Source organism: Stenella coeruleoalba (genome assembly GCF_951394435.1).
Source record: "Stenella coeruleoalba genome assembly, chromosome: 14".
Taxonomy (NCBI): Eukaryota; Metazoa; Chordata; class Mammalia; order Artiodactyla; family Delphinidae; genus Stenella; species Stenella coeruleoalba.
Genome location: NC_137160.1, coordinates 55960122 through 55979708, shown reverse-complemented (window position 1 = coordinate 55979708; position 19587 = coordinate 55960122). Strand labels below are relative to the sequence as shown.

At 40.3% G+C, this 19587-nt stretch overlaps 1 protein-coding gene across 1 annotated transcript in view; it reads left to right on the top strand.

The window, feature by feature from the left end:
* Positions 1-19587, top strand: part of DLGAP1 (DLG associated protein 1) — a gene marked incomplete at both ends in the record, with an annotated part of 968578 nt that overhangs the window by 413447 nt on the left and 535544 nt on the right. The window contains one exon of the mRNA XM_079943254.1: positions 10018-10131. The remainder of the gene's footprint in view (positions 1-10017; positions 10132-19587) is intronic.

The following is a 19587-nucleotide window of genomic DNA, read 5'->3' as shown; positions in this document are numbered from 1 at the left end:
GGGGCTTTGGGATTTCATATTTTTTGCTTAAGTATAACTGTAATTCTCAGCAACTATAGAGGGTGATTTTTAATTGTTACAGAGTAAAAGATAATTTTGGAATGTTACGGAATTTGCTTAAGAGGTTTCATTTTAGGGGAAACCCTCTCCTCTAATCGAGGTGACTCATGCTTCTTCCTTAAACTCCTTGAGGGCAGACACCTTATCTTCATCTCTCTGTTGATACTGCAAAACCCACACCACCCCTATTTATGTGTAATGACCGGACTTTGATTATATATACAAAATAGTAGATATAACAATAGGCTCTACCATCTCTTATGACTTTGGACCATCCATATTTCAAGCCAGTGCTTCTTAAGTAATCATTCTTTTTAAGTGATTAAATTCAAAGTAACTTAAATATAGATGCATTACGTTGTACCATTACAGTGCCAGGTGGTAATGCTCCTTAAGGGCAGGAATTTTTCTTTACAACCCCATTCCCAGTACCTGGAACAGTGTCTGGCACATAGTATCCCCTCAATCTTTGTTGAATGTATGAATGTATTTTTAAGACACTGTGAAAAATAGCCAGTTAGGCTGCCTTTGTATGGGAAGAAAACCCCAGTTTTCATGTCAGGAAATCTAAATTATTGTCCCATCTCTGCTACTAAACTGCTGTGTGATTTCAGGTATGACACCTAACCTCTCTGTGCCTTTCTTATCTATGAAATGAAGAAATTAGATTTTATGAATGATAAAGTCCAGTCCATGTTTAAAAGTGCATAATTCACTGATTGGTGATTCTCAGCATGCATTGGGAAGTGGTGCTTGGAAACAAATTTACAATTTCTGGCCATGGAACCACAGTGTTGCCAACTGGCATACCTGGGGGTTGGAACTAAGACTTGGGTCCCTGGCTACTAAAATTTTGGCTCTAACAGTTGAACTAATCATCAGCTAAATAAATAAATGAATGAACGAAAGAAAGAAGGAAGGAAGGAAGAAAGAGAGAGAGGAAGGAAGGAAGGAAGAGAAAGAAGGAAAGAAAGAAAAGTCAAAAGCTCTTCTATACTTTGGCATGGAAAAGTGATTTTTAAGAATAAGGAAAACTAAATCTAACACAGAAGAGTAAAATGTCACACAGTGATAAAAAAGGACTAGATTTAAATCCTAACTCCAATATTTTCTGTGACCTTGGCCAAGTAATTTAATTTCTGTGCCTCTCTTTTGGCATCTATAAAAATGAAATAATGATAATATCTAAATGAAGTCATTTATTTATAGTTTCTGGGACACGGTAGGCTTTGAAATCCTTACAGTCAGCCTGGTATAAAGGAATTAGGTAGGTGAATGGAAATAAAGTTGATGAAAGATAAACCTGTATATTTGGCTTGAGGCAAACACCAAGAGGTCAAATAGTGGTTGAGTGCATGGCTGAGATCGGACTGTCTACGTCTGATATAAATAAAGCTGGTACCTTCACTCACCAGCATTAATAATTTGGTCATTTATTACCATCTCTGCATCTCAGTTTTCTCATCTGTAAAATGGCGCTAATAACAGTACCTCCCTCATAGGGTTATTGTGAATTTTCAATGAAACAATCCGTGTAATGAGCTTAGAACAATGCCTGGTGTATAGCCAGCACTCAGTAAATGAGGCTGTTCTTATTATGTTCCATTAAGTTCATCCAGAGGGGGGGGAAATGAAAGGGATGTAGAAGCCTGCCAGCCCAGTGAACGAAGAGAAAGCAATGGGGATTCAGTAGGACCAAAGAGATTATCATAGTCCTAGTGGGTTTGGGGAGGGGAGTTGTTTGTTGTTTTTTTAGAAAACTATTTATAAACATATTAAGTTTTGAGATTTTTAGGAAAGAAAGGCTGTGTAAATCCAAGACGTTGGGAGTTCCCACTTAAGTCATTGACAGTAAATATCACAGTCTCCAATTTATTCTTGGGTGGTGGAACTTCTTATAAGAAATCTGCCATAGGGAAAAAGTCTTTTAGTCTTCAGCCACGTGGGTTAAAAGGTATCACTAAATCGTGCTCTAACAGTTGTAAGTAGTCAGTCTTTTCATAACAGGGCAACAGCTGAGGTATCAGTGAGCCATTACATACCCTGTGTTTACCAGGGAGCCCAAATCATTCTGTCTGTAGAGAAGTGAGTCAGGTGGGGGGCAGTACCTGTACATTTCAGCACAGAGGGTCCTCTAACCAAACTCTTGAAGCTGCGAAGCTGCCACAGATAAACTGAGATATGAGGATAGGATGGAAAGAATACAGGTCAAATTTAAAAAGAAAATAAAATAGAGGCTAAGTTTCCAACTAGCACTACATATCTTAAAGTGCATTTCTTTATGGTGAGCTTTAAAGAGACATGAAATAAGCCTGTGTGTTTCAGGACTGTAAAGCCTTTTTCAGTTGATTAGGAAAATTTGGGTGTGTCTGAGCACACATTACCTCATTTAAAAGAAATTGTGTGCAGGGCTTCCCTGGTGGCGCAGTGGTTGAGAGTCCGCCTGCCTATGCAGGGGACACGGGTTCGTGCCCCGGTCCGGGAAGATGCCACATGCTGCGGAGCGGCTGGGTCCATGAGCCATGGCCACTGAGCCTGCGCGTCCGGAGCCTGTGCTCCGCAACAGGAGAGGCCACAACAGTGAGAGGCCCGTGTACCGCAAAAAAAAACCACAAAAAAACAAAAAAACACACACAAAAAAATTGTGTGCAAAAACAAACAACCTGATTAAAAAATGGGTAGAAGGAATGAATAGACATTTTTCCAAAGAGGACATGCAGATGGCCAACAGGCACAGGGAAAGATACTCAACATCTCTAATCATCAGGAAAATGCAAATCAAAACCACATGTGATATCACCTCACACCTGTCAGAATGGCTATCATCAAAAAGAACACAAATAACAAATGTTGGCGAGGATATGGAGAAAAAGAAATCCTTGTACACTGTTGCTGGGAATGTAAATTGGTGCAGCCACTGTGGAAAACAGTGTGGAGGTTTCTCAAAAGACTAAACATAGAACTACCATATGACCCAGCAGTTCAATTCCTGGGTATATATCAAAAAAAACCCCAAAGACACTAATTCAAAAAAGATACATGCACCCCAGTGTTCATAGCAGCATTATTTGCAATAACCAAGATATAGAAGCAACCTAGGTGTCCATCAAGAGATGAATGGATAAAGAAGATGTGGTATATTGGTGTATATGTGCGTATATATATGATATATACGCACATATACAAAGCGGAATACTACTCAGCCATAAAAAATGAAAGCTTGCCATTTGCAGCAACATGGATGGACTTGGAGGGCACTATGCTAAGTGAAATAAGTCAGAGGAAGACAAATACTGTATGATACCACTTATATATGAAATCTTAAAAATACAACAAACTAGTGAATATAACAAAAAAGAAGCAGCTTCACAGATATAGAAAACAAACTAGTGGTTAGCAGTGGGGAGAGGGAAGTGGGGAGGGGAAATAGAGGGGTGAGGGATTAAGAGGTACAAACTTAGGTGTAAAATAAGCTACAAGGATAGATTGTACAACATGGGGAGGATAACAGATACTTTACAATAACTATAAATGGAGTATAACCTTTAAAAATTGTGTATCACTGTATTGTATACCTTAACTTACATAGTGTTGTGCAGCAACTATCCTTCAACTAAAAAAAAAATGTGCACTTGTTCAGAAATAGGTTAAGACTCATTATATCAAGTGGATTGGGGTAGAAGGGCCTTCTTAACAGAGAGTGATAGATTTCTCCCTTAGGAGCGTTGTTCCTTACACATTAAGGTCATCTAGACAGTGTGAAGTGCATCTTTAAAATGTAAATATCCCTTGAAAGTGTCCGGTCTCTACATTGTTCACACTTCAAAGTAAATCACTTTTATCAGTGACTTTTCTCTCTTCCCCGTTTGAGGATTTGACCTTGAAGGCAATGACGTTTCCAATGGAAGCTAGAAATTAAATTAAATTAGAAATTAAATTAAACACTGAGGGACTTCGGAGGTAAGTTGGCTTGAGGTAGGACCTTTGATCGGATGTTCAAGTGGTCAACTGGTAAAGAAGAAGACATCGAGTCATTTGAGAAAAACAGAGACTAGATTAATTTAGTTCACATTTACACCAGGATTTTCAGAAGTAGGTGGTCCAGTTCCAAAATTCTATATACAGTGCTTCAACTGTAATTTAATAAGGCTTGAAGCTATTGCTACAGTCTGTGCCAGTTCATTACAACAGGGTGAATGTTAATGACTACGTAATTAGCAGGGCTCAGGGCAAAATGAAAGGGCAGGCCCTTTGTTCAAAAAGCAGGACAGAGGGTTGTTACATGTGCACACATCTAAAACCATTTCTTTTCTTCCACCATCTCTCTCTCAACTTGTAGCATTTTTTATTGGCTATTTAATGTAGTTCCAGGTAAAGAAAAGCAAAAGTTTAAATTATTAGCATGAATATAACCATTCATCTTTATATTGTGCAATACAAATATAAGAATATCTAACTTTAATGCAGAATCACCAAAATCATGCAATTTGTATGTCATAGATATGCATGCATACGTCATTCTTACCAGAACAGTGGAAACACTACACAAAACTTAGTCTACCATTTTTATTTCACTTATTGATACGTGTACCAACATGTACCAATAGTCTCCCTTTGGCTTTCTGATGAGTGAAGGAGAAAAAGAATTATGATTGCCCTTCCTTTCTCTTCCTTTTTATGTATCATCTTCAGCATAAGCAGCTGGCTACTACAATGGAAAACATGCAAGAAATAAACGATATGATAGGGTTTCTTGGTCATCTGTGTTTCTTAGAACACCAATGTCTTCTTGCAAAGTTAGAGCCAAGTTCTGGTTCCCATTGGAAAGCATGGCCTCTTGGGACTGGCAGCCATAGACATAGCACACTCAGCAAATCTCACTGACCTCCAAGGAATCGTGGGTCTACCAGAATTCACAGTCACGCATGTTATATGCAGATGAGGCAGCAAGGGATGTCTGGGGACAGGCATATTATTCAGGTACCCCCGATCACACACGTGCGCTATTATCCTGTTGGACTGTACCCACAGAACACTGGCTCAAATATAAATGCACTAAGCAGCACGGGGCTGTTCTGAGCATGGAGCCCCAGGGAGCTGCCCAGGTGGGCACGCCCATGCGTCCAGCCCTGCTTTGAAGTTTCTTACAAATGAGGAATCGGTCAGCAAAGAGGTTTGCAAAGGAAGTGGCAACTGGCTAGTCTTCCTTTTTTTGCTTTTTATTTGACCTAAGGCTGCCTCAGACATACGGGAGGTAGCAGAATAATTGCAGACCTTGTTGTGAAATTGATTCTTACTCTAAGACCTGCAGGGGTGAGAGGGTTAGGAGGCTTGTAGCTAGTTTAACTTTTGGTCTTCAGACAAGCACAATGTGTTACGGACTATAAATGTGAGTAACATTTTACGAGGAAACTTGAGATTTCAAAAACTGATGCTGCTTATTTGGTGAAAGAGGTAACTGGGTAAAAAAAAAAAAGAAAAGAAAAATTAAGAGAAACTATTTGCGTGGAAGGACAACTATACCAAAAGTTAGGAGGCCTATGGTCTAGCTCTGGCTTTGTTATCTACAAACTGTGACCTCAGATAAAACAGGTCACGTCACTAGTACTCATTAACCTTGTCTATAAAACAGGGTTTGAACTTACGGGGTTTCTATTTTAAACTGTGTTTAGTTGAAGAGGCGTTTGTAAATCAAGAAACTCATTTTAAAGATAAAATTGTAGACTTCAAAGGATTCTTTCTAGAATTTCCAGAGCTCCCCTCTGTGCTTCCTCAGCTGTGCACCACGAGGACCTGTGGTCGAATGATCATCTCTCCCACATTTCTGCATCTTCTTTATACCGAAGGACAATTAATCGTTGCTAAAAATCGAGGCGGATTTGAGAGAAGTTGAGTGACTTTTTAGGTCTGTGGATTTATTCCAGTTCTGTTTTTATTTTTACTTTAGATCTTTCAGCTCGTGCCCCAACGAAAATTTACCTTGCTCCCTGAAAGTTCTGCTTTATGACTTATTGAGTAGCATTATTAATATTTCATCAGGCGATTATTTTCACTGTATTTTAGAAAGGACTGCCAAAATGTAGAGCATGGTTTTTATTACGTCTTGCAGAAAATTGATTTTTTCACACAAAGGTAGACTTAATCTTTTTTTTAATCTTAATTTAATTTTTTTAACATCTTTATTGGAGTGTAATTGCTTTACAATGGTGTGTTACTTTCTGCTTTATAACAAAGTGAGTCAGCTATGTGTATACATACATCCCCATATCCCCTCCCTCTTGCGTCTCCCTCCCACCCTCCCTATCCCGCCCCTCTAGGTGGTCACAAAGCACCGAGCTGATCTCCCTGTGCTATGCGGCTGCTTCCCCCTAGCTATCTATTTTACATTTGGTAGGATATATATGTCCATGCCACTCTCACTTCTTCCCAGCATACCCTTCCCCCTCCCCGTGTCCTCAAGTCCGTTCTCTACGTCTGCTAGACTTAATCTTACAGTCAAAAGAGAAATAAATATTTGAAAAAACAGGAAACAGAAGGGAATTAAAATGCGCTGAGTTCTTTTACGTACCAGTTACTGTGTTTTACGTGTATTATTGTGTTTAGTATCCACATAATCATCTGTGGTAGGTGATAATAAGAATACTACCAGTTTTCCATGGGAGGCCAGAAAGTCTTCTGGGAGCTTCCATTCCAGTATTATATGTCCAACCTCCTGCATGAGAAGCCCACTCGGTACTGACCTCTCAAAGTCAATATGGCTAAATTAAGCTCATCCTTTTTCCCCAGAAGTCTTCTCTAGCCACATGCTTTCTCATCTAAGTGATAGGTAGTCACGTCCTCTTCCGGTTATGTGGGCTAGAAACCTTGAGGTCATCCTTGCCTCCCTCATTCCTTACCCCCTCTACCCACTCCATCAGGAAATCCTGTTGACTCTCCTTCAAAAGAAACCCAGCCTGGATCTGATGCCTCCTCACCAGCACCACCTGAGTCTGAGCCAACATCTCCTCTCGCCAAGAAGACGAGCTTTCCACCTGCTCCATCCTGGCCTCCCCTGTGGTCTCTTCCCAACCAGCAGCCAGGATGAGGCTACTGAAACAGAAGCTGTGTCAATTCTGAGCTCAGGCTCCTGTGGTGGACCCCATTTCACTCAGAGTAAAAGCCAGAAAGCCTTGAGCTGCCCTGGATCCGTCCTTCCCTCCACCTCCCCATGGCACCATTTCTCTGCTACTAATCCTGTACTTGCCAGCGCTACTCCATCCCCACTGACCCCCTAGCAATTCCAGGAACAGCCCCTGGGAACACTCCTGCCTCAGGGCCCTAACGTTGGCCATTCCCTCTGCCTGGAACACGCTTCTCGTGCACATGACTAACCCCCTCACGTCTTTCAAGGTTTTGGTTACATGTCACTTTCTTAGTGAGCTCCCCTTAGCGCCCCACAGCCAACGACGAACAGGGATGAGGATTCAATGACACACAATGGACAGAGGGCACCTCTGAAGGTTGGGGAAGGTGGTGGAAGGCTGGGCAGATCCTAGAGGACAGGGCTGAGCAGACACCCCTAAGTAGTTACTCTAGCACAACCCAGTGCAGTGGGGAAGAGCACACCATTGAATCAGACTACTTAAGTTCAGATGCCTGTGTGTGCGTGTCAGGGTGTTTTGTTTGTTGTTCTTTTGGGTTTTGTGTATTTTTTTGTTTGTATTTTTGTTTTTTACCTTTCCTTTGTTCTCATTCTTTCGCAGATATAGAGACTAAATATGGTTACTCAGTGATAGAAAAAGGGCAGGAAGAAAAAGTTTAAAAGGGACTGTTGGAGTGAGGGAAGGGAAAAATATACCCAAGAATCAGGAATTCTTTTTTTTTTTTTTTTTTACATCTTCATTGGAGTATAATTGCTTTACAATGGTGTGTTAGTTTCTGCTTTATAACAAAGTGAATCAGGAATTCTGCATTCTAATCTCAGTTCTGTCACCAAACAACAAATGCCTTGGGCAAGTCATTCCTTAGTTTCAGTTCCTCCATCTCTAGAATAAGGAAATTAGGCAAGAATCAGTAAGTTTCCCAAACCTGCTTGATCAGGAGAATGAACCTGGGAGCGTTTGCAAAATGCAGATTACCCTGAATCTACCCATGAATGGTCTGATTTAATAGGTCTTGCATGAAATTCTATAGTTTGTATTTTTCACGAACTTTCCAGACAATTGAGATGATCAACCACACTTGGGAACTGCTAGATTAGATGACATTTAAGACCCCTCCCATCGTTTAAGAGATTCGTTTCCTAAATATTATTTAATTCAGAAAACATCCCAATTGTAATAAAATTGATTTTTATCGTATATGTGGGTGTCTCGGTCAAAAACTGCATAATATTTTCATTTTTTCCTATGGAAAACTAACACTAGCACAAAATAGATTCTCCATATTTATAAATGAATAAATGGTCAATTCCACATGTTTAGAAAGTAAACATTTTTTAGCATCTCCTTGAGTAACCTATTTCTCATATATGTAGGGAAGAATTCAGTTTGTCTAGTGTCCTTCAATATTAAGAATATTTAACACAATAATCATACATAAGCCAGGGCTCATAATGATAATTATACCTGAAAGGTTTTGATAATGGAAAACCATTTTTATCTTTTATAACATAGGTAGATGAGATGCACGTGAAAATATAATATTCCCAAGGTGCTTTATGTGCTCTGAAAATACATGATATTTTTGTGCTACTGTTGTTCTTGCTTTTTACCACCTACAGCGTTCTAATTCTTAACTTGTCAACCTTGCCAGCCTCAAATTATTGCTGGAACGACTTCTGCAGAGAATTGTATTAACCCCGAATTTTTTGAATGACCAGCGTTCTTTTCGGAAACAAAATACAGTGTTGTGGGTTTTGAAAGGGGTTGAACTTTGAGGCAGAGATTCTGAGATGTCATTCTGCCTTTGTGTCTCTTAACTTAATAAAATTAGGCAAGCCCTGTCACCTTTTCTGGCCTCTAATTCCTCTTCTGTCAAATGATTTCTCCATTTCTTCAAGCACTGTCATTCTTGTAAATAATTAGGGGGTAAGAAATTACTCACCCCCAGATTCAATTCTGAATATCCCTCCACCTCTGCCTAATACTTAGATTGACTGTTTTTCTCATTCCCTCTGCTGCTATTTGAATGTGCTACTGAGGGCCACAAAATCGTATTGCTTAGAAGCAAACAGAAACAGAATTCTGTTGATACCTTCCTTTTTCAACACCAGTCATTTATGCATATAACACAAGTCCTTGTCTCTGAGACCTTTCAGAAAGGAAAATGACAGCATAAAGCAAGTGATGTGGTCATACTAGGTACCCCCCTCCTTAAGTCTGGGCCCAATTAGAAGTTCCATTTTATCGCTTTCATGAGAAAGTATTGTTACTAATTGGGGGGGAATGCTTTGGTTTAGGTATCAGTCAGCACCTAGTAATGCCCTTGGAAAGATTCTGCCATAATTGGTGTCCTCCTGTGATATCAAAAGAACTACCCTGGAAAGAATATTTTTTAACCCCTTTTTTTAGTCGCAGCTGCTTAGCTGCAGTGTTGTTAAAACAAATAATGCACAGGAAGTGAACACAGTCTTGTGTGTGTAATATGTCTTACAAAATCACATGATCAGTGCTTGCGTTTTATTGCTTTTTAAAGAGGATATAAATGTTAATAGTAGAAAAGTAGATTGTAGAACAGCAAACCTATTTATTACGGGGATATTGTTTTTTATTTGTATAGTTGATTTTCTTTTCTGAAAAGCATAAAAATAAAGTGGAACATCCTGCAAGAGCCCTGCCACACGAATTTGCTGTGAAACGCTCTTCTCACATCATTAAATTTAATGGCTGCCCGGGTGGTTCTTAGGCAATCTTCTTAAGTATCTTTTTGTTTCAGGGTAGTTACTGCATCTAATTATTGCATTTAATTGTGTTTCAGAACAGTTGACCATCACATACCAAGAGGGACATCGGGTTAAAAAAAAAGAAAACTGCAACGTTTGGATCTTTTCCTGCTTTAGAAGCAAGAAGAATGGAAAATTGATCATCAAAGGTAAAACTGTCTACTTTTCCCTTAAATCACGTATCTCTACAGCTTCCTTTTCAGTCACCCTGTGTAAAGTAACTTTTTTTTTTCTTTTTTGATTGTATGGTGGAGTTTAATGAAAGTATTTCTGGCTTGTAATTCCAGGCGTATTAATAGGCTGCTGACATATTCAAGTCTGTGTTGTTTTAACTCCTTAGTTGCCTGTTCAGAATCTGGGCCAGATGTGTTTGATATGTTTCATCTTTATTCTTGGTGTTGATCTGCAGCGGCAGAGCGGGCCGATGCCACTTTCGTAAATCTGCGGGCTAGAATGTTGTGCTTTAGGTTAGGCATGGAATTGTGGGAGGAGATGACGTAGCGTCAGCTTCTTTTCTCTTGGAGTGTTGGACGGATTCGAATTTATCACCAGAGACTGATCAACTTGATCTGTGTGAGGTAAGAAAGGCAACAGAAACACTTGAGGCAATGCTATGATCTCTGCTCCTTTCATTTTATTGTGTAGTTTATGGAAAGAAACAAGAAAGGTCTCGACAGTGGAAAACTCAAAGATACTACATACGTGGTGTCAGATCTGAAGGGGATTGATATCGCTGAATATATTAACAGTCGATCGTGTTTGCTTTGGTTGCTTGCCCGGGGCAACTACTTGGGCATGCTCCTTTATTGGAGAGCTGATCCCGAGCATTGGGGAGAGAGAATGGGGGAAGAAGCAAAGACCAAAGTAAGAGCAGGTGAATGAGTTCTTCACGGTGGACATGGGAACGTGGTCCCCCTGGGACTTCTGAGGGGATCTGGGATCCCTCCTGGAATTTCTGCCTGAAGGATGTGTGGCCAAAGGTTTACCCACTGGCTTTTTCCCCTCGGTTGTGGATTGCTCCTGGGCCATTAACTCCCCCACAGTTCTGGGCTCTGCTGGCACTTGTCACTTGTGGTAGACACTGCAAAGGCAAAGAGAATCTGAGCTGGCACAGAACCGTCCATCTGTGCAGCTATGGCTGAAATCAGAGGTGAACCAAGGGGGTGTGATGCAGGGAACCAGAGGTGTCTGTTGTAGTTCTTTTTACTTTATTTTCAATCATCAAATAAATCACATGATCCTCCTAAATGAACTATTTCCAGGAAGAAAACGTTTTATGTTTTAAAGGCATTGAAGTGTGATATCCAAATGGCATAGAACCAAAGGGAAGTCTGTTTCAAAACTGACTTCTTCATCAATAAATTGTCCATGTTCAGAGTGAAAAGTACATCTTGGCCCACGTGTGCACTGGATATTATATATAGTAAGACTTGAAGTATGACCAAAATATTGGAACAGAGATAACAGAATAATAGTTTATAGTACCTGTACTTATTACTCACCGTATATTGATTTACGTACAAGAAGGTATCTGTGGAAACACAAAAATATAAGTATTGTCTTTCCTATTTGGAAACAACCTCATTAGCAGTGTCATTATTTGTGTGAAAGGCGTGACAAATTATGCAGGTCTGAGCATGAAGTTCTGAGGATGGTCAGCTGGCAACAGATTTAACACGTTAAAGTGAATCAGGGTTTGTTTGTTTTCGGCATGAGGATATTCAACAGATGAAAAGGAAGCCAGGTAAAGGCTGAGGTTGTGTTGTGACCTAGAAGAGCCTTTGTTCAGAGGAGGAATGTAATTGGTGAGCTCTCTACGGAGCAGCTGTGAAAACAAATGAACAAGCAAACATTTCAACTGATGCAATTAACATGCAAATTCCTAATGAAGGAAATGAAAATGGGGGAAGGAAGGAAAAGGGTAGCAGAAAGAGGCCGGGCAGGGGAACCAAGGAAGCAGTGACAGGTGGCAAGGCAGAAATCCCCAAACTGGACAGAATCAAACTATAGAATGAAGAGAATCCCACAACAGTGGAGAGATACTTCCTAGAGCAGCCCTCATCCTGAGCTCAGGATGCAGACTGAGCGAATGGTCCCAGTTCATCTGAGGCCTGATAAGTTCCTGGGTCATCACAGAAAGAGTCAATGACTGTGTCTTCTCACCTGAACAGTGCCTTCGCCTCTCATTTGTCTTCCTTTCTGTGGTCTCATGAGACTCCAAGGTCTCCTAAATAAAAGTTCTGACCATTTCTGCTCTTTCCTCGGAAATTATTTCCTAATTGACCAACTTATCATTGTCCAAACTTCTTAATCAGACATTTAAAACCTGCCACTCTAAGTTTTCGACTCATTTCTTACCCCTTGACTTCACTCACCAGTGGTCTAGACCCTTGGTTAGTACCGCAAATTCTGTGATGTATCAAGTCTTCCAAGTGATTTGGATGCATTTGGGTTCTCAAACATAAGTTGGTCTAGGACAAGGCCCAAGAATTTGCATTGCTAAGAAGTTCCCAGGCTGTGTGGCTGCTGCTGGTGCAGGAACCTTCCTTTGAGAACCATTCTGTAAAACAAATGATCCAGTCCGGCACTACAGTTCCTACATTGCAGTTTGAACTCAAAGACCGCAATAAAAGGACTCACTTGCCGGCATGCACCATTGTGGAGAGGTGTACTAGATTAAGAACAGGGTCTGTCTTCTGGTCGGAGACCACCTTAGCGTCATAAAGTCCCCAACAGTAAGCTTTTTGATACATTTTTATATCCCCCACTGTGTTATAGACTCATAAATATTTGTTGGATGGATGGATGGACGGCTGGATGGATAGAAGTGAAGGGAGGGAGGGAAGGTGGGAGGAACAGATAGACAGGTTTGGCAAGCAGTGGTTGGTTTCAGCAAGGAACTTAACGCCTACAAAGAAACTGCTCTCCAAAGAAACTGCCATTAGGGAAAGACTAATTACCATCCCGTGAAAACCTCCTTATTGTAGAAGACCACATTCGATATATGAGGCATTTGATTAGGTGGAATAACTCCTCAGAGCCTGAGCGTCTGGGTGTCAATAGTATCGTGCTCTTTCATAAGCAGAATCTTTCAAAAAGGACTTTTTGCCATTTGGTTGAGTACAACGGGGGGGGAGATATAATTTCTATCGAGACGGATTGTACGTTTTGCTTTATAAAAGAGCCCCTGGCTATGTGAAACCACGAACATCCAGTTAATAAGTTCCTTTGCGAATGTCTCTTCCTGGAGTTTAAATTTTTGCAGCTGCGGCATCACTCGAATGTTTATTCACGTTTCGGACAATTGTGCTTTCTGGTTTTTTGCTTTCTCGCATCCAAATGTGTTCGTGTATCAATGTGGCAAATTTTCTCTCTGCATCTTTTATCTGCACACATCATCCCATGATTGGCTTGGTAAATTTATCCTACTTTTCGTGCTAAAATAACTGTTCCTCCTGTCTGTTTTCTGCCCGCTCTTTGATTTTTTTCCAGAAATTGGGCTGAAGGCCCGCTTTTAGAGCTCAGTGTGAAATTTATTCTGTGTGTGTTTAAACCAAGTTCCCACATATTTCTTTCCGCTCTGGGTTCTGTAGTGGCATCAACTTCAAAAGGCACCTTTGAAAGAGCCTCTTATATTATATATTAGCATAAATAATAGCAATGAATGAAAACAGGAACCTCAAAAATGTATTTCATCATTCACTTAAAGGGTAGAAAATTAAAATTGTCACGTCCTCCTGTGGCATGCCTAACGTGAAGCTTCAAGAAAAGAATCTAGTTCCAACTTTGTTACTACCTTGATGTACATCCTTGGTTGAGTCCTTGGGCCTCAGCTGCCTCCATTTTAAAAAGAAGGATTTAGGGTAAATGTCCCTGAAGGATTATTCTAGTTCCGTATCTTGCAATCTCAGGATGCAGGTCATATGAAATGCTCCTTCAAATCAGGCGTGACAGTATGAGTGTCAATTCCTCAACTAATACGTCACCTATTTGGCAGTGAAGTTGAAAGAGCAGGGTTTTGGATACAGAAAAATCTGTGCTCAAATCCCAGCTCTTTCACTTATTAACACTCTGAGCTTGGAGAATTTAGCGCACCCCTCTGTGGACCTTAGTATCTTCATCTGTAAAATGGGGGCAGTGTTGTTATCATCTGCCAGGTGGCTTTAAAGACGAGGGATAATCTGAAAGCTATCCAGCACTTACCTGCTGAGCATAGTGATGTCTAAAGACCTGTCCAGGCCTCTAAGCCGACCAGAGCCCAAACCATGGTTTTAGAGGTTAATGGAGATTCCATTCTTCTTCTCCACGGTAATTCTGCAAGGCTAAGGAATGTTTATCTGTGACTCTAAAAGATGAACCCAGTTTGGAAAATGTATCTGTAATTTAGTCATCTGAGACTTGGCCAGAGTAATGGGAAAATTCAACCGTAGGCTTTCAGCTAGACAGGATATCTGGTTCCATGCATTCTGAGTGATTTACATAGAGCAAACAAGGCCCTTTTCATCATCAAGACCGACTCCTTCAGTGTCAAAGCTTAAAGTTTGCAAATCGCATTCTGGCTACGTCTTGTTATGTGGCCGCAGTTAGGACAGAAGTGAAAGATTCTTCAAGACATTGGTTGCGTCTGAATAAATATTTATATGCTCTTGATTTGTATATGATTCCAGTAAGTTCAAAGGTATTCCTTATTTTTTTCTTTCTTGTCCTCTGAAAAATTATGTTTATAGCCAATTTGTCTGATGCAGCCTTACTCCCAGAGGCAAAAGAAATTAAATTTTGGTCAATAGATGATTCGTTTACTACAGAATTCATGCAAATATTGTATATTTTTCTGCTGTTTAAATTTATTCATTTCCTTTGAGGTTGAACTGTCACTTTGATATTGGTTAACCCCAGTCCTACCTCAGCAGAGATCCAGAGCTTTCTCCTTAATAGGGGTAGATCAATAAGGTTTTGGTGGACTATTTCACCTCTCTTAGCAGAGGATTTCATCCTGTTTTCTTCTTTACTCTTTCAGTATTTTATAAATCGTCTGCAAGTTAAAGTCTTTTGAGATAAAGCTTACTATATTTTATTCTTCTATACTTTTTCATCAGAAGTAATTTAGAGCCAAGAACTGCTGGTGCTGTTTGAGTACATTGGTTATTTTAGACACCTGTAAGATAACTAAAATCTAATTGTGGGATGTTGTGTTTGTCATGTCTCAGAGCCATATGACCGTCTGGATGAAAATCATACTGATGAAGCTGTTTCAAACTCTAGGAGAGAGCAATATATATACGTATATGTATACACACAGACACACACAGTGCTGGTGATGGTAGTGGTGGAGGTGATGGTGTGATACTGTTTACTTAGACAACCCAGTCATTCACGATAGTATAGTTATTTCTACATAGACCAATTATTACCAAACTTGGCCTTCTTTTAATGAAAAGATCTATTAAATACTCTCTGAAAGACACATATTCTCTGTTGTATGATAGAATAATTCTTTTATTAAACAGAATATAATAGAGTTTATCACAACTCACATTTTTTTAGTATTTGTTGACACTATAAGAATACCCAAGGACAACATTTACTATGTAGTAACAAGACCTCAGCTTGATGAGAATTATAAGAAAAAAAGAGAAGAATGAAAGGCACGTTGGCCGAGTTTATTTCATTCTCGCTGCATTTTCATCATGTGCTGGGAATTTGCACCTAAGATATTTATTTAAAAGCTACGTTTACGGAAAAGATGATACCACTTTAAACAAGCAGCATTAGGGCTGGCATTTTTTTTTACCATTCCAAGAGGATCTGGGAATTATAAATCAAATAATGTACAAATCCGACAAAATAATTGTAGTGATACACAATGCATTTCTCTCTGGCTCTTCAAATGTTTGAGGTCTTTGTATTTATTTAGGATTAAAAACGTAAAAGCAAACGTATGTTAAATACTCAGGTTTGTGCCCATACAGGGGAGATATAATTTTATGTCAGCCCTTTTAGGGTCTTTGGCTGGGCCTGAAAATTAAATCGATGTAAGAAAGATCAACAGCAGAAAATTACACAAATTTATTTAATATAAGTTTTCTGTGACATGGGGTCTTCATAAGGAAATAAAGACCCAAAGAAGTAGCAGGACCTACGTGTTTATATACTAGGTTGAACAAAGAGGCGGAATTGTGGCAACGTAACTAAAATATACAGGGAGGCTAAAGGAGGATGAGTTATTTCGATAAGATCTCTTTGTACAGAATTCTCTCATCCTCCCCTCTGGTGATAACAATGTTTCTTTCCTCCCAGTACAGGGAGGACATCTTTCACATGGGAGGTTTATCTCCTGCTTTTAGGAAGCAAAGGGGACGTCAAAACACAAGATTCTACTTGTACCTGCTGTTTTTCAAATGCCCTTGACTCTAATCCCCATGCCAAAGTGGCATATTTTGGGGTGGCGTATTCTGCTACCCTCCAGGCATTGTTTTGAGCACCTTGTCTGAGTTACCTCCCTTAATCCTTACTCTAAACTTTGAGAACGTTTTATACAACTTCAGGGAGAAACTGACAAATCCACCATCACAGTCGGTAGATGTCAAGATATTTTTCTCCATGATAGAGGAAACTCACAAAAAACTCACTGAAGACATAGAAGACATGAGCGCACACTAAGAAGCTTCATTTGATGGTCATAAGTGGACTTTTTCAGCCAACAATTGGAGAATACCAATTCTCCTTAAGTTCCTGTATAATATTTTTAAATTATGTACTGAGCCATAAACCAAGACTGAAATGTACTCTCCGTTTCACAGATGAAGAAACTGAGGCGTAAAGAAGCTAAAGAATTGCCAAAGAACAGAAAGCTAGTACATGGCAGAGTGGGGCACAGACCCATGGCAATCAGAACCACCTGACTGCGGCATTACCTGTCCTTACTGGTTGTCCTACAGGGGAAAAGCAGAGAGCTGGTCTTTAAGAGATAATTTAAACTTATTTACCAGGACAAGAGGGCCAGGATTACCCCAATTTTATAGATTATACTTGAAAGCAAGGATGTGGCCAATTTGAGATGATCCAGTTGGAGTGATAGTGACACTAGATTTAGGAGAAAATTCAAACCATAAGTTAAAGTAGATTCAGATAATTGCTAAATGTTTAAATAGCAAAAATGAAGCAAGAATGATGTAGTTTGAATTATTACTGTAAATTCATTCCCTTTAATAACCCAGCCCTGAATTATTGATCACATTTACGTTCCTGTGTATGAAATAAGAAGACAGCCCACTGGTGTTTCACGGTCACGTCAACCTCTTATTTCCAACACTCAGCGCATAAACGCCCCCTCCCATCTTCTCCTCCCTCCTCTGCTCTTTTCTGTCCCCATCTATGTCACCATGACCCACACACCCAGTTGCTTCGGTTGGAAACCTGGGAGTCATCTATGAGATCACTCCCCCCACCGCCATCTTTGGTAAATTTGAATGAACTTGTTGAATAAAGTTCCGTATTACCCATCTAATAACGTGAATTCCCAGCTAGTCGGGTGATTGCAGTCAGAGTGTGGCGATCAGGCATTATGCTCCGATGCTGTCTAACGTGTTTGGGTTTCTGGCCACACTATTCAATTCCCTGTATGGTTTTGGGTTTTTATTTTTGCATTTTGTCATTAGTGGTGTTGTGTCGTAGGTGTTGCGTGTAATGACATGCAGGGACGATCCACTGTAGAACAGCTGAGATGTTCTCTCCTCTCCATGCAGACATCGGATTTGTTGACAAATACAGCGTATTGCCTTTGGCACACACAGCTCTCAGCAGTATTGCCCTCTTTAATATTGTCTCCTGGGGAAAGAAAAATCACTTTCCTGGCAAGGCAGCTTTCCTAATCAGAGACTTCCTGGGTCTTAAGTAATAAGAAACTCAAATGTTTCAAACGGCAGCTTATAGTGGGGCTTAACTGGGTATGTATTTTAATCTCCTTTGGGGATCAAGAAACTCTAAATGTTACACATAAGAAAATATTTCATGAGGGGACACATGGATGGTTTCATATATTTTGGTCCATTTTTATTTAAGAAAAGTTACTGGCAAAATAACGTGTGCATTGGTATTAAAAGCTTGAGTAATGTATCTCTTTCTTGACCTGTAAATTACTGCTTCTCTCCTGACAATTTTATTGTCATTATTTTTCACTCGAACCTATTTCTAGGTATGGGAAATATTGCATAGTTAGAATATGAAGGAAGGTGCCTTGGGCAGGTAAACGGGAGGCCTGAGTTCCAATAGGATTTTAATAAGATGAACCCTGCCCGCCAACCTCCCACCCCAGGGAGACGGTTAACAGAAAAAGAGAAGAATTATGGACTGAACTCCATGGAAGGCCCTCAGTTAGGAGGCAGGAGAAGAAGGAAGTAGCTGGGAAGTTCAAAGAAAATCAGAGCTAGACAGTGGTTAAAGCAGTTTAAAACAGCTCTCTTCAGGACTATTGCAACAGGGCCAAACAGACCTCGGTAACGAACTGGTTTCAATTCCAAATAAAACATGGACAAGTAGGGATTTATAGCCAAGGAGCAGGGTGGGAGTCAGCGGATGGAAATTACTAAGAGGAAACATCAGAAGCAAGAGAAGATTCTGGTTACACAGACCTAGTAGGATTCTTGCTAAAGGCAGACCAGGGTGATCAGATACTAAGGGTGGAAGGTGAAGAATTTGATCAGATATCAAGGGTGATCAGTTATGGAGGGTGGGGAGTTCTGTCTAAACTGACTTAGCAAGATTCTTGGTACGACTGGATGGTGCAAGTCCAACCAGGGTGAGCCTAAGGGGGAGGCCCTGAGGCTTCGAGGAGCCTGACTCCTTAATCAAAGAGAGTCCAGGAGAACAGGGATGGTTTTCGTCATGAAGGCGAAAAAGAAAGTTCCGGGATTCAGTCTAGCAAATGTAATTAATGTGGTTATGTCGTAATTCTAAATGAAGCGATTCCTTTTCAATATGTATCTGTTTCATAAGCTTGTATAATTACAAGTTGTGAAATGGTAAAGTCAGTCAGCCCATCTCACGTGACTTATTCATTCTTTAAAAATTGGACCACCGTTTGCTCAGTGTCAAAATCTTAGAGGCATCTTTCCATTCCTACTTAATCTAGCCCATCCCTAGGTCCTGGTGTTGTTTCGAATCCCTCCAGTCCTGACATGCTCTCCACCATCACTGGTCTGCCTCACGCCTCAGCCCCTGCAGAAGCACCCTTACCAAGCTTTGTGCCTCACGCTGACCTCATTCCCAGATTCCATTTTGCAAGCCGTCCTTAGATTAACCTCAAAATACCATTCCTGATATATTTTTAATCGTTGCTGTTCGCTGAGTCCTTACGTACCCGATGCCATGTTAAGTACGCTGTTTCATTTCATGACTATAACCAGTTTCAAATGGTGGTTGCTATTATTACTCCTCCTTTGCAAGTGAGAAAAGTGGATCTTTCAAGAGTTTGAATAACTCCCCGAAGGTCACAGCCACTAAGTAGAAAATTCTGTCTAACTCCAAAACCTGAACCCTTCACCACTGTCGCATGGTACCCTCTGTGGCCGTGTGTAAAAGAGATGATGGTAAGCAGACAGCTGGGT